This window comes from Dreissena polymorpha, chromosome 2, assembly GCF_020536995.1.
Source record: "Dreissena polymorpha isolate Duluth1 chromosome 2, UMN_Dpol_1.0, whole genome shotgun sequence".
Lineage (NCBI taxonomy): Eukaryota > Metazoa > Mollusca > Bivalvia > Myida > Dreissenidae > Dreissena > Dreissena polymorpha.
In genome coordinates this window covers 107,699,770-107,719,043 of record NC_068356.1, presented here as the reverse complement: position 1 = coordinate 107,719,043, position 19,274 = coordinate 107,699,770, and positions in this window count along the sequence as shown.

The following is a 19,274-nucleotide window of genomic DNA, read 5'->3' as shown; positions in this document are numbered from 1 at the left end:
GACATGGTCATTTTACATTTATAATGTGTGTAGTAACTAGCATAACTCTTGAACAACCTGAAAAGATAGAAATTTTGCTATTTTGGCATTGATAGAAAAAAATCGTTTATGAACTTTTTTTATTTGCATGCCTGACATGGTCATAACAAATATATAATTTGTGTAGCAACTAGCACATCTCTAAAACAATTTAAAGAGAAAGAAATTTAGCTGTTTTGGCATTGATAGAAAAAAAGGCATTTTTGAACTTTTTTTTATTTGCATGCCTGACATGGTAATTACACATTTATAATGTGTGTAGTAAATAGCCCAACTCTTTGAACAACATGAAAAGATTGAAATTTTGCTGTTTTGGCATAAATAGAATTTTTTTTAATTTTTTTATTTGCACGCCTGACATGGTCATAACAAATTTATAATGTGTTTAGTAACTTGCTGAACTCGAAAACAACTTGAAAAGAACGAAATTTTGATGATTTGGCATTGATAGAAAATATGTCATTTTTGAACTTTTTTTATTTGCATTATACACATGGTCATTATAAAAGTCATTTTTGAACTTTTTTTATTTGCATGCCTTACATGGTCATTATACATTTAGTATGTGTGTACTAACTAGCACAAGTCTTTAAAAACACGAAAGCATAGAAATTTTGCTGTTTTGGCATTGTTAGAAAAAAGTCATTTTTGAACTTTTTTTACTTCCATGCCTGACATGGTCATAACACATTAATAATGTGTGTAGTAACTTTCTGAACTCGAAAACAACTTGAAAAGAAAGAAATTTTGATGATTTGGCATTGACAGAAAATAAGTCAATTTTGAACTTTTTTGTTATTTGCATTATACACATGGTCATTAAACATTTATTATGTGTGTAGTAACTAGCACAACTCTTGAACAACCTGAAAAGATAGAAATTTTGCTGTTTTGGCATTGATAGAAAAAAGTCATTTTTGAACTTTTTTATTTTAGCATGCCTGACATGGTCATTATACATTTATAATGTGTGTAAGTAACTACTACAACTCTAAAACAACTTAAAAAGAAAGAAATTTCGATATTTTGTGATTGATAGAAAAAAAGTAATTTTTGAACTTGTTTTTATTTGCATGCCTGACATGATCATAGTGCATTTATGTGTAGTAACTAGCACAACTCGTAAACAACCTCAAAAGATAATTTTTTTGCTGTTTTGGCATTGATAGAAAAAAGGCATTTTTGAACTTCTTTTATTTGCATGCCTGACATGGTCATAACGAATTTATAATACCGGTATGTGTAGTAACTAACACAACTCGTGAACAACATGAAAAGATAGAAATTTTGCTGTTTTGGCATTGATAGAAAAAAGTCAGTTTTGAACTTTTTTTTATTTGCATGCCTGACATGGTAATTATTCATTTATTATGTGTGGACTAACTAGCACAAGTCTTTAAAAACACGAAAACATAGAAATTTTGCTGTTTTGGCATTATTTTATTTGTTTATTGCATGCCTGACATGGTCATAATAATGTGTAGTAACTCGCTCAACTCTAAAACAATTTGAAAAGAAAGAAATTTCGATGTTTTGGCATTGATAGAAAAAAGTCATTTTTGAACTCTTTTTTTTGCATTATACATATGGTCATAATACATTTATAATGTGTGTAGTAACTAGCACAACTCTTGAACAACCTGAAAAGATAGAACTTTGCTAGTTTGGCATTGATAGAAATAAAGTCATTTTTGAACTTTTTTTATTTGCATGCCTGACATGGTCATAACAAATTTATAATTTTTTTAGTAACTTGCACATCTCCAAAACAACTTAAAAAGAAAGAAATTTTGCTGTTTTGGCATTGATAGAGAAAAAGTCATTTTTGAACTTTTTTTTATTTGCATGCCTGACATCGACATTATACATTTATAATGTGTACTAACTAGCACAACTCTTGAACAACCTGAAAAGATAGAAATTTTGCTATTTTGGCATTGATAGAAAAAAAGTAACTTTTGAACTTTTTTTGATTTGCATGCCTGACATGGTCATAAAAAATTTATACTGTGTGTAAGTAACTTGCTGAACTAAAAAACAACTTGAAAAGAAAGAAATTTTGATGTTTTGGCATTGATAGAACCAAAGTCATTTTTGAACTTTTTTTATTTGCATTATACACATGGCTTTTATACAATTATAATGTGTACACGTACTAACGAGCACAACTCTTGAACAACCTGAAAAGATAGACATTTTGCTGTTTTGGCATTGATAGAAAAAGTCATTTTTGAACTTTTTTTTATTTGCACGCCTGACATGGTCATTACCGTTGTACTCATCGCTTGAAACACATCTTTTCACCGTTGCAGATACGCAAATAAACAAAGTTCAAAAATTGAAAATTTGTAAAATTTAAAAGTTTAAATTTTTCAAATTTGCAATTTTTGAACATTGTTTATTTGCGTATCTGGAACGGTGAAAACGTGTGTTTTAAGCGATGAGTACAACGGTAAGAACAGTTTGATAAGATTCATGCTTTGCTGTTTTCACATCATTATATCATCACAAAGTAACGAAGTTCAAATTTTACCAATTTGCAATTTTTGAACTTTGTTTATTTGCGTATCTTGAACTGTGAAAACATGTGTTTCAAGCGATGAGTAACAACGGTAAGAACAGTTTGAAAAGATTCACGTTTTGCTGTTTTCGCATCATAATATCATCAAAAATAAGCTATGTTTAAATTTTACAAATTTGCAATTTTTGAACTTTCTTTATTTGCGTATATAGAGCGGTGATAACATGTGTTTCAAGCGATGAATACAACGGTAAGAACAGTTTAAAAAGATTCATGCTTTGCTGTTTTCGCATCATAATGTCATAAAAAAGAAGCTAAGTTCAAATTTTACAAATTTGCAATTTTTGAACTTTGTTTATTTGCGTATCTGGAACTGTGAAAACATGTGTTTCAAGCGATGAGTACAACGGTAAGAACAGTTTGATAAGATTTATGCTTTGCTGTTTTCGCATCATTATATCATCAAAAAGAAGCTAAGTTCAAATTTTTCAAATTTGAAATTTTTGAACTTTGTTTATTTGCGTATCTGGAACGGTGAAAACATGTGTTTCAAGCGATGAGTACAACGGTAAGAACAGTTTGAAAAGATTCACGCTTTTGAACTTAGCTTCTTTTTGCCCATGTATTCTTGGTCAATGGCCATTAGTTGGTCAATGACCACATTTCGACCACTTTTCGCCCCAGCTTTTTGGTCAATCCCATCACAGAGTATATAAGGAGCCGATTTTTTGCTCCGAGTCAGTCTCACTCAGTGTTTTTCTATTAGAAACCACCTCCAAGTCATTTAAAAACAGAAATAACTTAAAATTCTTTCGAGTACGTGGTTTTGAATGTTATAAGTTTTAAATGGTTGTTATCATAATACTTAAGAGTTTTACTAACAGTCAAGCATAAAAAAGTAACTATTTTAAACGTAATCTGCATGTATAATATTTATGCATTTGTGTGAAATGATCTGTCTTTGAACAGTTGAATATATTGAATATTTTTAATATCGCTATATTGGAGAGAATAAGTGTCTGTTTAAAAGGATCAGTGTAAATAATACGCATAATTTGTTAGCCAGTGGGTGCCTGCAAACGTATGATATTGCCTTTAAAATATAATGTTTGAACACAAGATGAACGAAAATAACGAATAAATATGCAGTTTGAAAATGTTCATTGTCTTAAAGTTATTTTATTAACAACCCAGAATTTACTAAGCCGTTATCTGTACAGTAACACTCATATAGATCTACACAATCAGTAGAACGCTACAGTCTAAGAGGTAGAAAACTTCATGGCTGCCATAGACATGTCCATTGTTGAACATTTTCTTGAAATGTTATTTATGGTGGAATGTGACATCTTGTTCATGCCTTTAGCTGCAGGGTGATAAATGGTCGTTTTGACATGATCTATATTAATTGATGTTACTATTTCCGGATTTGCCGTGCTAGTAAATTCTTTGCCGTTATCCGAAATTATCCTGATTGGAAAATAATGCCGACATTAATTAAAAAGTGTACAATGCTGTAAGATGATTTATCAGATGATCGAAATGCTTTTACGTACCTGGAGTATTGGTCTACAAAACATATTATATATATATATGACCACACAGTGTTTCAGGATACGGATCACTTACATTTATTGATACTTCTGTTTACAAACGAAAATGGCGGTATAGAGTATCGGCTGAGATTTGAGCCTTAATCGCTTTTAAATGTTATACTTTGACAGATGATGCACGTTGGTACTTGATTATAGAATTATTCTAATATTTTGGGCCAGTTATATTTCTGCTTAACAGTATAAAACAAGAAACCGTCGGGGCCGGGTGATGCTCCCCAAAGGTTTTTTATCACAATATTGCACTATATATTCAGATAAAAGAAAACGTCTTGAGGGGCATAACTTTGGAAAAAATAATACGATTGATGGTTTGGCAACTTAAAAATTTCAAAGGGCCATAACTCTCTAAATAAATCATCTAACCAAAACCCACAAATAACATGCGCATCTCCACAAGGTAGTAAAGCTTCCCATAAAGATTCATTGTATTCCAGTCAGTAGTTGGGGAGAAATAGCCCGGACAAGAATTGCACTATATGTACAGTTTATAGAAAATTTCAAAGGGCCATAACTCTGTGAAAAATCATCCGACCAAAACCGGCTGATAATATGCACATCTCCTCTTGGTATTGAAGCTTCCCATACAGTTTCATTAAATTCCCGTAATAAGTTGCTGAGAAATAGCTCGGACAAGAATTGCACTATATGTACAATGGAAAATTTCAAAGGGCCATAACTCTGTGAAAATCATCCGACGAGAACCGGCTGATAATATGCACATCTCTTCTTGGTAGTGAAGCTCCCATAAAGTTTAATTGAATTCCGGTCATTAATTGCTGAGAAATAGCCCGGACAAGAATTGCACTATATGTACAGTTAATGGAAAATTTCAGAGGGCCATAACTCTGTGAAAAATCATCCGACCAGAACCCGCTGATAATATGCACATTTTCTCTTGGTAGTGAAGCTTCCCATAAAGTTGTATTGAATTCCGGTCATCAGTTGCTGAGAAATATCCCGGACAAGAATTGCACTATATGTACAGTTAATAGAAAATTTCAAAGGGCCATAACTCTGTGAAAAATCATCCGACCAGAACCCGCTGATAATATGCACATTTCCTCTTGGTAGTGAAGCTTCCCATACAGTTTCATTGAATTCCGGTCATTAGTTGCTGAGAAATAGCCCGGAAAAAAAATTGTGCACGGGCGGACACACGGACGGACGAACGAAGCGGCAACTATATGCTCCCCCCCCCAAAAAAAAAAAAAAATTGGGGGGAGCATAAAAAGAAAACTGGACTACCCGTTGTCAACATGATATTATTTGATTGTTGGGGTACACATAGCCTGAGTGAAGGTTCGTCTTCTACATTTGAAATGAAGTACAATATATCATCAACTATAAGAAATGTGGCTTCCGCATTTTTATTTGGTTTTCCTAAACGTAATTAACTTTAAACATGTACTTTTCTAAGGTGTTGATTCCGGAAGGGATTGTATAATGTTTATCCTTCATATATCCATTTCTTCGTGATCATCTGTGATATTTTTTATTTTAGTGTTCGGGTGTCAACTAAGGAAGTCAGCAAAATATTCTTAAAAATATTCTCTTTTTTTCCTGATAGATATTCAATTTTATAGTTGTAACCCGCTATAATGAGTGCCCATAATTGTATCATTTTGTTTTGCATTGAAGACTCAAGTAGGTATTTTAGTGGTTTATGATCTGTCCGAATGATAAACACAGCATTGTGTAAGAAGTGGTGTAATTTTAAACTATAACATATGCTGTAGCATTCTTTCTCTATTGTAGTGTATTTGCACTGTGTAAGACTTAATCTGTGTGACATGCAATATATTGTTTTTTCGCCTGCCAAATCCCCAATTTCGTTATCTTGACACCTCTGTGTCAAACAGGCACCTACGCATTTATCCGATGCATCGGTATATAGTATGTAAGGCTCGTTCGGGTCAGGGTAAGATAAATATTTGAGTTAGTGAATCTTTTAATTGTGTGACATTGTTTTGACCAGACTAATGGGACAATCTTTTATTTTTGAGGGTAATGAGTGGTTCGACCATATCAGAGTATGAGGGGCAAAAATCTCCTGTAAAACCCGGCTGCGCCTAAAACGGATCTAACATCACGTACGCATTGCGGTCCAGGGAATCGTCTAATGGCTTAAACTTTTATTGGATCTGGCCCGATACCATTTGTATTTTATTCGAAGAAATATGTGCAAAGTCTGAACTGCTTTTTAGAGTGCAATTTTGCCAGAGTTGGTTGGCAGGGTTTACACAACCCTGCAACATGACACTGTTTCTGTACCAATTAATACAGTAAGATCCCCACTCAAGGACACACAGACTTATCAAATCCAGATTCATGACAAGTTATTCTGCATATGCATCCAAGTGGAGTTTGGTCGAATGATTGGCTGTGACAATTGCACATGTGACATTGACTGGTTCCATTATGGGTGTGTTAACATTGAATCTGCCCCAAAAAAGAGAGAGGTACTGCCCTCTTTGTCGACAGTTACCAATGTTTAAGCGTCGGCGTGTCATGCAGGATTAGTTGAGTGTTATTAAAAGTCCATTAATGTACATAAATGTAACAACTAGTATCGGAATAAATATAAAAATTCACTAATCTTTCATTTTTGAAAATCTCCAATGTCAAAGTTTCATATCTTGTTGCTTGGTTTGTCAAATTTCATGAATTGTTTCATTGATACATTTTAAATTGCAACTAATTAAATGTAGATTTGTATTCATTTAAATGTTAGATTGTGTTATGGTTGTTGTTGTTACAGTTTATGGCGGGTAAATAAAATAAAATATATTGAATGAAAGTTTATTGTTTAAGTTTTGAGAGTATTGACTGAATGAACAAAAACGTTTTTTTCAACAGGCTTTATTGCTTCTCATTAATGAACACATAAAACATTATAATATAGTAATACAAGGAAAAAAACAAACAAACATAAGGATTAGCTCACTATAGTATGTTTAACATATGTTTGTAATACCAACATAAATATAAAAAATGGAGGGTTTCTAAACTGATCTTGTATGATTATGAATTCATGTTTTATGAATTATACATGTATATAATCTAAAATCAAATTCAGTGAGTATTTTTATTTTAATGCCAAAAAATGACCACATACAACACAAACACCATTACAATAAATGAAAACTTAGCGAATACGTAGTCTTAAATTGGCTACAAAACAAAATCAGTCAAAATCGACGATAGATTCATTTAAATTAACTAAAGCACGACAAACGTGAGAAATTTTGTCGATCATAGTGTAGTTGTTTTCATCTTTAAACATTAAAAATCTTATTGGTACTGTGCCATTTAAGAAAGTGTATTTTTGACGTACAGTTCAAATGACTCTCTCCACATGAATCTTTACATTTTCCAACTTCCGTGTTGATTCAAGGTCAGCAGCCGTAAGCTGATTTCGACCTGTAGTAAATGCTGGTATATTGACGCTCCTTGCAAGTGAGCCAACACTGGCACTTATGTCGAAACCTCTGTCGGCTAAAATGAGGTCACCGAGGAGAATATTGTTGAGGTAGCCGCAGTGTTCCGCAGTGTTCCGTTATAAACATGTCGCTGGTTCTTCCACCCCAGGCTTTGAAATGAAGGACACTGTTCCCTGCGGTGTTATTCTTATTCGAAATTTTACAGTATGGTTATGTTTACAAGCACTAAAACATTCTGCTGCAGCTTCCGATTTTGATGGTTTTTCTACAAAAACATCAAAACAGTCGATGATCGAGACAAATTTACGCCCGAAATGTTTACTGAACTGCATTGGCATTGTCGTTTGAACTGTTTCGCGTTGTGACCAGTATACCATTGGATGACATTTGTAATAAATCACATCTATCACACTTAAAAAATGCGGAAAAATGTTGACTGCGAAACCCCAAATTCATACGCCAGGATCATTACTGACAAAATCAGTCTTAACCAAATGAGTGTCAAAGAAAATGTTCTAAATTGACTGAGAACAAGTGATGATGGTAGAAAAGTTTACAGGTACTGGAACAAAAACGTCAACATTTCATAACATGACAACCCTGTCAAATGTTTTACTTTTTCATTATTGCCTCAAAGTCCTTTTCTGAATGTTTATCAGACAACTTCAGATGCTGGATTTCGGCACGAAGTGCACTGATCTCACACCCCATACCCTGCAGACACTGGTTGTTAACGTCTGTCTGTGTTCGATGCATTGTTCGACTCAGAAATATCGACAAGTACATCCGGATGGGCTGAAATATTTATTAGATATCTAAATATCTACTGGTTTTAGTACACAGAGCATATTTTGCAAATGATTGACTGAAAAATGTGCAATAATTGATTAACAGGAATACAAAGTTGAAAATAAATGACATGCGATACGTGAATGGCATAAATATATTTCATGTTAGTCCAAAACTACAATTTAAAAAAAAATGTAATGCATGTTAAGAAATATTACCAAGACTTGCAAACTGTGACAAGTGAAGTCTTGTCTATGAATGTTCCATGCGTTGTAGCGCGATATTGCAGGTGTCATATGTAGAAACCATCACAGATGGTGGAGTTTGGAAGAATCTGAGATTTAGGGATGGAGCCCAATCAGAATTCAGCCTACCATACATGTCTGCCTTCTTTCCTGAACACATGCAATGAAGACACTCATTAAAACACATTAACTAAATACTTTACACTTAGAGCTATATGAATAACAATAAAATACATATTCTTATACGTTTGTCCAGTCATTATCGATTGTACTATTACGTGAAGAGAACAACACAAAAACTAATGAAGTCATGTTCGCGGGTTGTAATTTCAAATAGGTTAGCTTATAATTTATTTTACCATATATACTTAGAAACTTGTGTAATAAAAGCTTTATAATTACCCTTGACAAAATTTGCTGACCGAGTTTTGCCAACAATTCTCGTCTACGATCCGCTGATCCCCATCTTCTCTCTGATTCTTGATTATCGCAGGTATTTTGTAATAATGCAGATCCTCTTCACGGTCCTTACGGTTTGAACATCCAATAATAGAACACTTAATCACCATTTTGTCGTATTCAATGCACCGATAATGATCAAATGACAGCTCTTTGTGTTCGACAAATGAACCGTAAACTGTTCAGTGCACCTGTGCCTCCAATGGCCGCCGTGGGAATATAACGCAACGCGAAATGCATCTATTATAAATCCAAGATATTTTGTGAGTTTGCTCAATAATTGACATTTTGACAATCGAGACGCTCTAGTACAGTATTTATGTATTGTCCTCGGTGGTAATGAAAAGGCCATAGACCGGACGGACTCGTATGACTTGAAGGAAAGAACAAACACAATATTGTTGATTGAAAACGGGCATTTATTATAAAATGCCATAAAAAAGATAAAAATAGAACAGACTCTTTCCAGAAAGGCATAATGGGTGGTAAAAACACGCCACACGTATATACACATACAAAAACATGAATTTGAATGTGATGACGGCGGGAAAAACACGCCCAAAATAAGTATAAAAGAAAAATATTTGATGCGTATAACAGTAAAATAAGAAACAAATGTGTTTTACACACAGGTAAAAACATACATATTACGGGAGTCAAAACCTTATGGCGGAGAAGGGGTGGAGGTGGGTTGTTAATTTCGACCATATTGGATGCCACGTTAGTCTAGAATGATCCAAAGGGCCACAGTGGCCAACACTGAATTTGATTGGTCAAAAGAGCCCATGTGACCCCACACTGAGGTTATACACAAGTAATTAAGTATAAGGCTTGAACCAATATAATGTTCATTAATTAAGAAATCGTACAATGACATAAAATATTTTATGTGTGCATAAAATATTATTTATGTATTGTCCTCGGTGGTAATGAAAAGGTCATAGACCGGACGGACTCGTATGACTTGAAGGAAAGAACAAACACAATATTGTTGATTGAAAACGGGCATTTATTATAAAATGCCATAAAAAAAAGATAAAAATAGAACAGATTCTTTCCAGAAAGGCATAATGGGTGGTAAAAACACGCAACAAAGGGGACCGGAACGGGAACCCCGCCGCCCATGAAGTACGGGAGAGGACCGCAATTCGAAAAGGGGGGTAGTTGCCCCTGAATGAATATAAACGTAGCCTTACGATTAAGGTCAGGTAATGTGAAAATTAAGGACAAATAAGCATTATAAGCTTTGATTTGTAAAGAGCCCCTAGGCTTAAATCATCCATCTGCTAATTAATAACAAATTATAGAACATAGTGAAGTAAATTAATTGAAAACCATAGGATTGGTGTTCAACGATCACTAGAATAAGCATAACTTAATTATATGTGTATGCTCCATAAGAAAAACACTGCCAGAAAAAATCAGTGTTAATAAGAACTGCTTAACCTAATTGTCAACAAAATTGACTTAGACCTATATGTAAATAATTGGAGCTGCGACCTTAACCGGTCAGACATAAAACAACCAATATTTGTATAAAGTATAAGCACTAGTAAAAATGGTGAAAGACTACCTGCAGCCTTTAACTGTCAGGGAAACATAACTTTTACAGCAAAACAACAAAAGTAAAGTAAGAAGATGCACACTTAAAGGAGTAAGCAATCATGAAGGAAAAAAACATGTATCTGCGGCCTTAAACTGTCATACAACATAGGAGATATATCTAACAAATAATGGCTTTAATAAACAGCCTTTTTAAAAGGTGAAACGTTTGCTTGCAGTCTAAAACTGTCAGGTAAACATAAATTGTACGGCAAAGCAACACGCGATAAAATAAGACAATGTACCGGTAAAAGAGTAAGCAATCAATAATATAGTATAATCCCCGATCCGAGCACTAAACCGCCAGACAACATAGGAGATATAAGCAACCGATACTTGCCTTAAACAGCAGCTATATTAATAGATGAAAAATTACCTGCAGCCTTAAACTGTCAGGTAAACATAAATTGTAAAGCAAAGCAACGAAAATAAATATAAAAAAGATGTACCGGTAAAAAGTAAGCAATAATATAGTAAAAAACAATGGATCTGTGGCCCTAAACCATCATGCATAGGATATATACAACAGATATGGCCCTAATTACAGGCCTTTGTTATAGGTGAAAAATTACCTGTACCGATAAGAAAGTAAACAATAATATGTTATATAATGGAGCTGCGGCCTTAAACCAACAAGATGACCAAACAGATGTATACAACAGAGTATGGAATTAAGACCAAGTACAGGTACCTGTTAAGAGGTGAAAATGAATGTGCAGCTTTAAACTATAAGGTTAACCTTAAAAGTACAAGAACCTGACCAAGCAAAATATTAAAATGTAGTGGTTAAGTAGTAAGGTATCATGAACCCAGTGTAAAACAATGTAGGTGCTGCCTTTAACCATCAGACAACATATGAAAAGTATTTAACACATATTGGCCTTAATAAAGGGTATTGGTAAAATTTTAATTACAAGCTGCACCCTTTACCTATCAGGTAAACATAGATTGTACAGCAGAACAACAAAAGTAAAGATATGTACCCATACAGGAGTAAGCAATCATATAGTAAAACAATGGAACTGCATTCTTAAACTATCAGACAATGAGATAAAAAAGACAAACATTGCCTTAATAACAGACCTTGGTAATAGGTAAAAGGTTACCTGCGGGGTTAAACTGTTGGTTAAACATAAACAGTCAAGCAACACAACAAAAGCAAATTAATAATCATAACACATAAACAGGGAAAGCAATAATGTACCGTGTAGTACAACTATGGAGCTGTGGTTTGGAACCGACAGACAACCAGCATTGGCATGAAGTACAGGTACCAGTAAATGAGTGAAAGACCATTGGAACAATAAACTGTCAGTTAACATATATACATAATATGAAAAACCTTGACAAAAGTAAGATTCGGAATGTACTTGAAAAAGAGCGACCAATCAAAAAGTAATAAACAATTGGGACATATACAACAAATACCAATAATCCAGAGGAATATCTGTGGGAATAACCATATGGAACAGCTCGGGTAACAAGCCCGTGATTTAAAACGTGAAAGAACTGGGCTAACGATTATCGCCTATGAGTAAGCAAAGTAAAAAGGGTAATGGATTATGATGGAAAATAAATATGTAATGGTTTTCGAGGACAGAACCTTGGAAACGTATTGATCTTATTTGGTGTGACTTAGTGGAGCATGATTATTTACATAGGGATGTGGCAGATCCCTGTGGGGCGACATTCCCTTTAACTCAGAGATATGAAAAACTAATATGCCCAACAGTAGTTTAAAATCTTAGACCCAGAAGCATCTTTTGGGAGATGAAGATTATCGGGCAGAAGGCAATTTTATTCGTATAGTACGCCAACACACTGTTTATGAACCCCAGGAGTATCATCAGGGTATTAATCAAATGAATTGGAATTTTAACAAGTACCAATGGGAAAGATGTGTTGACACTAGAACTGTTAGAATAACTACCCGTAAAGATTGGCATATACGGTAAAATTGGCACATACCAATCAGAAAAACAGGGAAAATAAGTAAAAAACTTTGGTCATAAGAAATAGAAATAAGTTTAGTTAGAGGGGTAGAGTTAACCCCAACGATGCCTGACTGGGCAGAAATTAAAAGATAAATATATGAATGGCATGTCCAGATATCTGAATCAGACGGAACATGTAAGAAGTACAAGCATGACCTGATCTGGTACCCAACTTAGGTAAAATAGCTCCTTTGTAGAGAACTATAGGATCAATATCAGCCTAAACTGAATAACTAAAATCCTGCAGAATATTGAAAAATATAAGCATGGACTGAACTGAATAACTAAAATCATGCATAAATTTAGTTCCTTCGTAGAGAACTATATCCTCAATATCGTCCTGAACGGAATAACTAAACTCAGGAAGATTACTGAAAAATATAAGCAAGGGTTGCATAGAACATAGTTCCTTCGTAGAGAACCATAACATCAATATCAGCCTGAATGGAATACTGAAAATCAGTTTGAATATAGAAAAATATATGCACAGCCTGAATAAATATAGTTCCTTCGTAGAGAACTAAAACTTCAATATCGGCCTGAACGGTCCAACTAAAATCAGGCTGAATATTGTAAAATATAATAAGAAAAGCCTGCATAAACATAGTTCCTTTGTAGAGAACTAAAATATCAATATCGGCCTGAACGGTCCAACTAAAATCAGGCTGAATATTGGAAAATAATAATAAGCAAGGCCTGCATAAACATAGTTCTGCGTAGAGAACTAAAATATCAATATCGGCCTGAACGGTATAACTTAAATCAGGCTGAATAATGGAAAATATAAAAGCAAGGCCTGCATAAACATAGTTCTGCGTAGAGAACTATAATAACAATATCAGCCTGAACGAAATAAGCAAAATCAGGCCAAATATTGAAAAATAAATAAGCAAGGCCTGCATTAACATAGTTCTGCGTAGAGAACTATAATAACAATATCAGCATAAACGGTATAAGCAAAATCAGACCAAATATTGAAAAATGAATAAGCAAGGCCTGCATAAACATAGTTCCTGCGTAGAGAACTATAACAACAATATCAGCCTGAACGATACAAGCAAAATCAGGCCGAATATTGAAAAATATAATCAAGGCCTGCATAAAAATAGCTCCTTCGTAGAGAACTATAACATCAATATCAGACTAAACTGAAAAACTTAAATCAGGCATATACATACTTACTTCGGAGAGAACTAAACCATTAGTATCAGCCTGAGCTGATAACTATAATCGGACATAACATTAAAAATGTATAAGTATGAAATGAGAACTAAAAAACTGAAGTTCACTAGATTAAACACAATGTTCATGTTCTGAAGAGTGAAGTCTTCCTGTTTCTAGCCGTAATTGTTCGTTCCGGTCCTTCGTGGTTTAATGTAGTGTTTAATAGGAAGGGCTGGAAACGTGCCTTATCGTCCCATTGTAGTACTTGTACAGGAAGTGCCAGCCAGTGGACAGGTTCTCTGTATTGGGGTGTTGAGAGGTAGGCAGGATTAATGTAGTGTTCAAAGGAAGGGCTGGAAACGTGCCTTATCGCCCCTTTGTAGTACTTGTACAGGAAGGGCCAGCCAGCGGACAGGTCCTTTGTATTGCGGTGTTGAGAGGTAGGCATGGCCTGAAATGATAACTAACAGCGTGCATATATTATAAAACCAGCAGCATACAGAACAGATGATTAAGATCATTTAAACTTGGTATAATCTTGAAAATATAATGACAGATTACAAAAATTACATTAATATTGCGAAATAGATTATAAATAATTGTCTCCAAAATCCTATTGTAAAATATACTGTGAGTCGAAAACATAATCAAATGTTAAGAAGAGCTGCTTTTTCTATAATTCATACAGTATATAACCCATGAGTTCAAGATTGTGAATATGATTCACATTGTTCATGACTTAAGTACATAAAGACACATACCGGTAAATGATAGTATATTAAATAGCAAGCATGGCTTTTAGTGACAATAACACTTGAGTGTGTTTTAGAGATAGATAAAAATACATATGTCTTGCTTATAATGAGCACAAATGTTATACGTACACAAATACTTGAAACCTGAAACTTGCTAATTTGATGAAACACCTATGTATATAATTATATAAATCAAAATGTGTTTACAAAACATATACCTGTACATAAAATTGATATAAAAAATTAAGATTGATAGATATTACACTTATGAAGCATTAATGAAATTATAATAATAGAAAATAGTTTGATAAATAAAAATGTAGAAAGAAAATTCAGCAAGTTTTTGGCATCATAAAGACACGGTTTTTCATTAACTGAAGGATACGTGAAAGGATATTTCTGTTCTCTTGCTCGGGCTGTGGGATTCCGCAGCTACCGGTCACCTTTACGGACACTCCTTGGGTATAACCTTATGTGAACTATTGTGACTACAAGTCACAAATAGACTGACCAGATGTGACTACAAGACAAAACTTGAAGGTTAAAATTACAGCGTGACTATAAGACATACCACACCACATACAAATACGATATATATATGAATATGAAGCTTTTAAGAATATTAAAATTACGTATAGTTTTTAGTAGTTACAGACTTAACAAGGCATATGTTAATGATAAATATTACAACCAAATAATTGCCATAAAGAAAACATTAACAACAATAGCACAACAAAACACATCACAATAATTTTAAAATACACACGTTGACCATATAAATGAGGTATGGTAATATAGACTAAAATGAAAGGGTGTTTTATTGTTTATTTCATAAAAACGTGATGACATCTGTTAATGTGACAGTGGGAAACCCAGCTAAACTGATAATACAAATGTGTCGTAAATATTCATAAAGTATAAGCCCAGGCTGAACATAAAATTAAATAAGACAATAATAAATATACAAGATATATAGAGCTGACCCGAATTGATCATCATTCTTAAAAAGGCAGAAAAAATAATAGTGTAAACAGCCAGAATTTAGTCAGGCACAAATGTTAACGCGATATTTGAATACTTATCTGAACTGAATCAGTAAGACTGATACAGGGCAGCGACAACTGTGTGGCTGACCAGCATAAAAAAGTGACTGGCCATATGCGCTAATTACGCTGTGGGCGCCGCCATCTTGGAAACCTGGTAGAGTATCACACGGGATAACACAATTGGTGTAAATCTTCGTACAACGAGAGATAATCCTTCACATAAACGGAAAGAAACGGCATCATATCATATTAAAATTAATCCTTGGAAGTATCGATTAAGAGCGTTATTGTTAATTTCGACCATATTGGATGCCACGTTAGTCTAGAATGATCCAAAGGGCCACAATGGCCAACACTGAATTTGATTGGTCAAAAGAGCCCAATGTGACCCCACACTGAGGTTATACACAAGTAATTAAGTATAAGGCTTGAACCAATATAATGTTCAACAATTAAGAAATCGTACAATGACATAAAATCTTTTATGTGTGCATAAAATATTATTTATATGCGACAAGTCAGGTGAAAAAAATTAGACTAACGTCTTGATAAGCTACTGCAAATGCCTCACAACCCCTGAGTGATATAGTATTTTCTATTTCTGGAAAAATTCCCCCGCCATGTTTGACACCAAATGGCAGCACGTTGAACTCAACAAGAGATGCGTTTGTCAGAAACACAATGCCCCCTATTGCGCCGCTTTGAAGCCATAAATTTTACCTTTGATCTTGAACGGTGACCTTGACCTTTACCTTTAGCCACTCAAAATGTGCAGCTCCATGAGATACACATACATGCCAAATATCAAGTTGCTATCTTCAATATTAAAAGTTATGACCAAACTTTAACGAAGGTTAAAGTTTTAGGAAAGAAAAAAAACAATGATAGTTGACATTTGACCTTTCTGGATGACTTTGACATTTATTTTTCACCACTCAAAATGTGCAGCTCCATGAAATACACATGCATGCCAAATATGAAGTTGCTATCTTCAATATTGCAAAAGTTATAAAAGTTTAACCAAGGTTAAAGTTTTGTGACACACACATACAATGACTGACTGACTGACTGACTGACTGACTGACTGATACAATGACAGACAGACAGGCCAAAAACAATATACCCCCGATCTTTTGATCCGGGGGCATAAAAAGACCATATAATGCTGAAACTAATGCTGTTTTTTCTTCATCTTCTTTTACGGGAATTTGCCAATATCCTGATATTAAATCTGAAGTAGTGAAATATTTGGATTAATGGTAATGGGTTGGTTATTGATTTTGTAATTGTGTTCAATTGTCTGAAATAAGCGCAAAATCTTTTATCTACTTCATCATCTTTGTTCGTAACAAGTGTACATTTTTATATCAACTGCATGTATCATAATTTGGAAACTCCAAGCGCTTCTCGATGGACGTATTATGTTTGTATCTAACATTTAGACAATTGCTTTATCAATGAATATTTTATTGTCTAATGGTGTGCAATACGGCTTTAATTTAATAGGCAGATGATCTCCACTAGGTATGGAAACTTAGACTGACGATGTTTGAGTTAATTCTAAGTTATTTCTTGCAAAAAGAGTTTTGTGTTTTTAACAGTGTGAGAAGAATATTTTATTTTGATCTTCGGCTACATGTAGATCTGATAAAATTTCTTCTTTAGATAGGCCTGCTTTCGCCTGACTATTTATGATAACTTCTTGTACGGAGCATATGTCATAATAATTTATCGATTGCATTCGCGCTATGGTACAGTGACGTCTAAGACTTATTGTTTTTTGTGTATTGTATATTACTTTCAGTATTTCTATTATTATCGTAAATTTTTAATCGCGCGTCGTTTTGACAACTGCGTTTACAATTGTTAAACCAGATTCTTTATCGAAAAAGGAATTGCTTATTCCAGTAAAATCATACTTTTGATTTGATCGAATGCAGTTTCTTCTAGTTTTAAGCAAAGGGTTTATAGCCAGTGTGTTGTTTTAAAACATTATGTCTAAAGAGTCTAAATTTATTTCCTAAAATCCATATTTTCTGGGGTAATAGTCCCATCGGAGTAAAAGACACATTCCATGATTTCTAACATTTGTCGTATTAGTTAGTATATGCGACCTAATGGATTGTAAGACCCACTAAACATATAATGAAATAACTTCAAGTATGCATTCACACATGTTAATCCATGATTTGTTGAATTCTCTCTTAAGTTTGATTTCCGATGAAAGATGCCTGTTCAAGATAATCATTCATGGCTCTTCGGTATTTCTTGACATTTGTCATCTCAAGATTAAAAATAATTTGTCCCATTCCAGAAATAACATTGTCGGGTGAAAACACGAGAAATTATTGTGTAGTATACACATGTGATTGATTGTTTAATCACGGGTCTAAGGTTAAAAACCCTTGCCAGAACATTATGTTTTGTTATTAGTTTCATGGTTAATAAACTACTTGGTAAGGGTGAAGAAGCCCTATATTTGATATTGCTATCATATCATAAAACATATTTTCTCCATGACATAATCATAAACGTTAATATATATGTAAGAACTTACTGATCTAAAAAAAACTGGTAATTAAAGACCACATCAGCATAAAGTTGCATTCATACATGTCAATGTTCAATTTCCACGTGAACCTGGTTGCTAATATCAGACTTTAAGTAACTGGCCATATATTTTCGTGAATATTAGGGCCTGATTAGTGTCGAAGGTATACCAAAACCGAGTAACTGCCACAAAAAATAACATGTTCGATCGATAGTGGCATGGGATTATTACGCATTTCTAATTCACAACCATTCGTATCACTAGTGACTTGGAATCATAAAACATGTGCATCGTGTTCACAATATGGGGTATGATTTTTATAGTAAGTGGAGAATTTCAGAAAAAATGTAAGAACTGAGAGCCATAAGTTAAATCGACCTCTTTAAACAGCTTGATAATGAGTTTGCTTATTGTATTTTTTCATTTTATAAATTGCCAAGATTTCGTAAAATCGTAAATTAAAATCATTAAACAAATAATAAGACAACTACCTTTGCCTTATTTTATATCACATTAAATTAACCAATTACATAAGTTAAAGTATTTTGTTCATATACCAAGAACTTCTGCTATTTGTTTAGAAGTGTTTTACAAATTATGGTATAGACCAGTTGAATCAGAGACGTAGATAACAGAGACTGGAAAGTCGCCCAATTTATATAATAAAGCGTGCCGAGTTCTCACCCGTTACCTGATTTCGCGAGACTTGAAGAAAAATATAGACGACGCCATTTTGTTTGCGAAGCGGGTAAAAGCTACAAACTAAAGAGCGAATTTAGAGCGAGTTCTTTGTTGACATTGACTGAATATGTTATTTTTAAATTGCTGGATAATGTTTTCACCAGACCAGTTCAGAAAACAAGGGACATCATTGGAGGTTACGGTAAGAATCGTTACAAATATTACTGCATTTTTACGCTATTCTCGGTAAACACACGTTTTGCTACAATTGCAGTAAACTTGTGACACATTTAACTAAGAAAATATGACCTGGATATTATTAAATTTGATTTTTGTATTAAAGTACTGATTCGGTTTAATGAATTCACACCT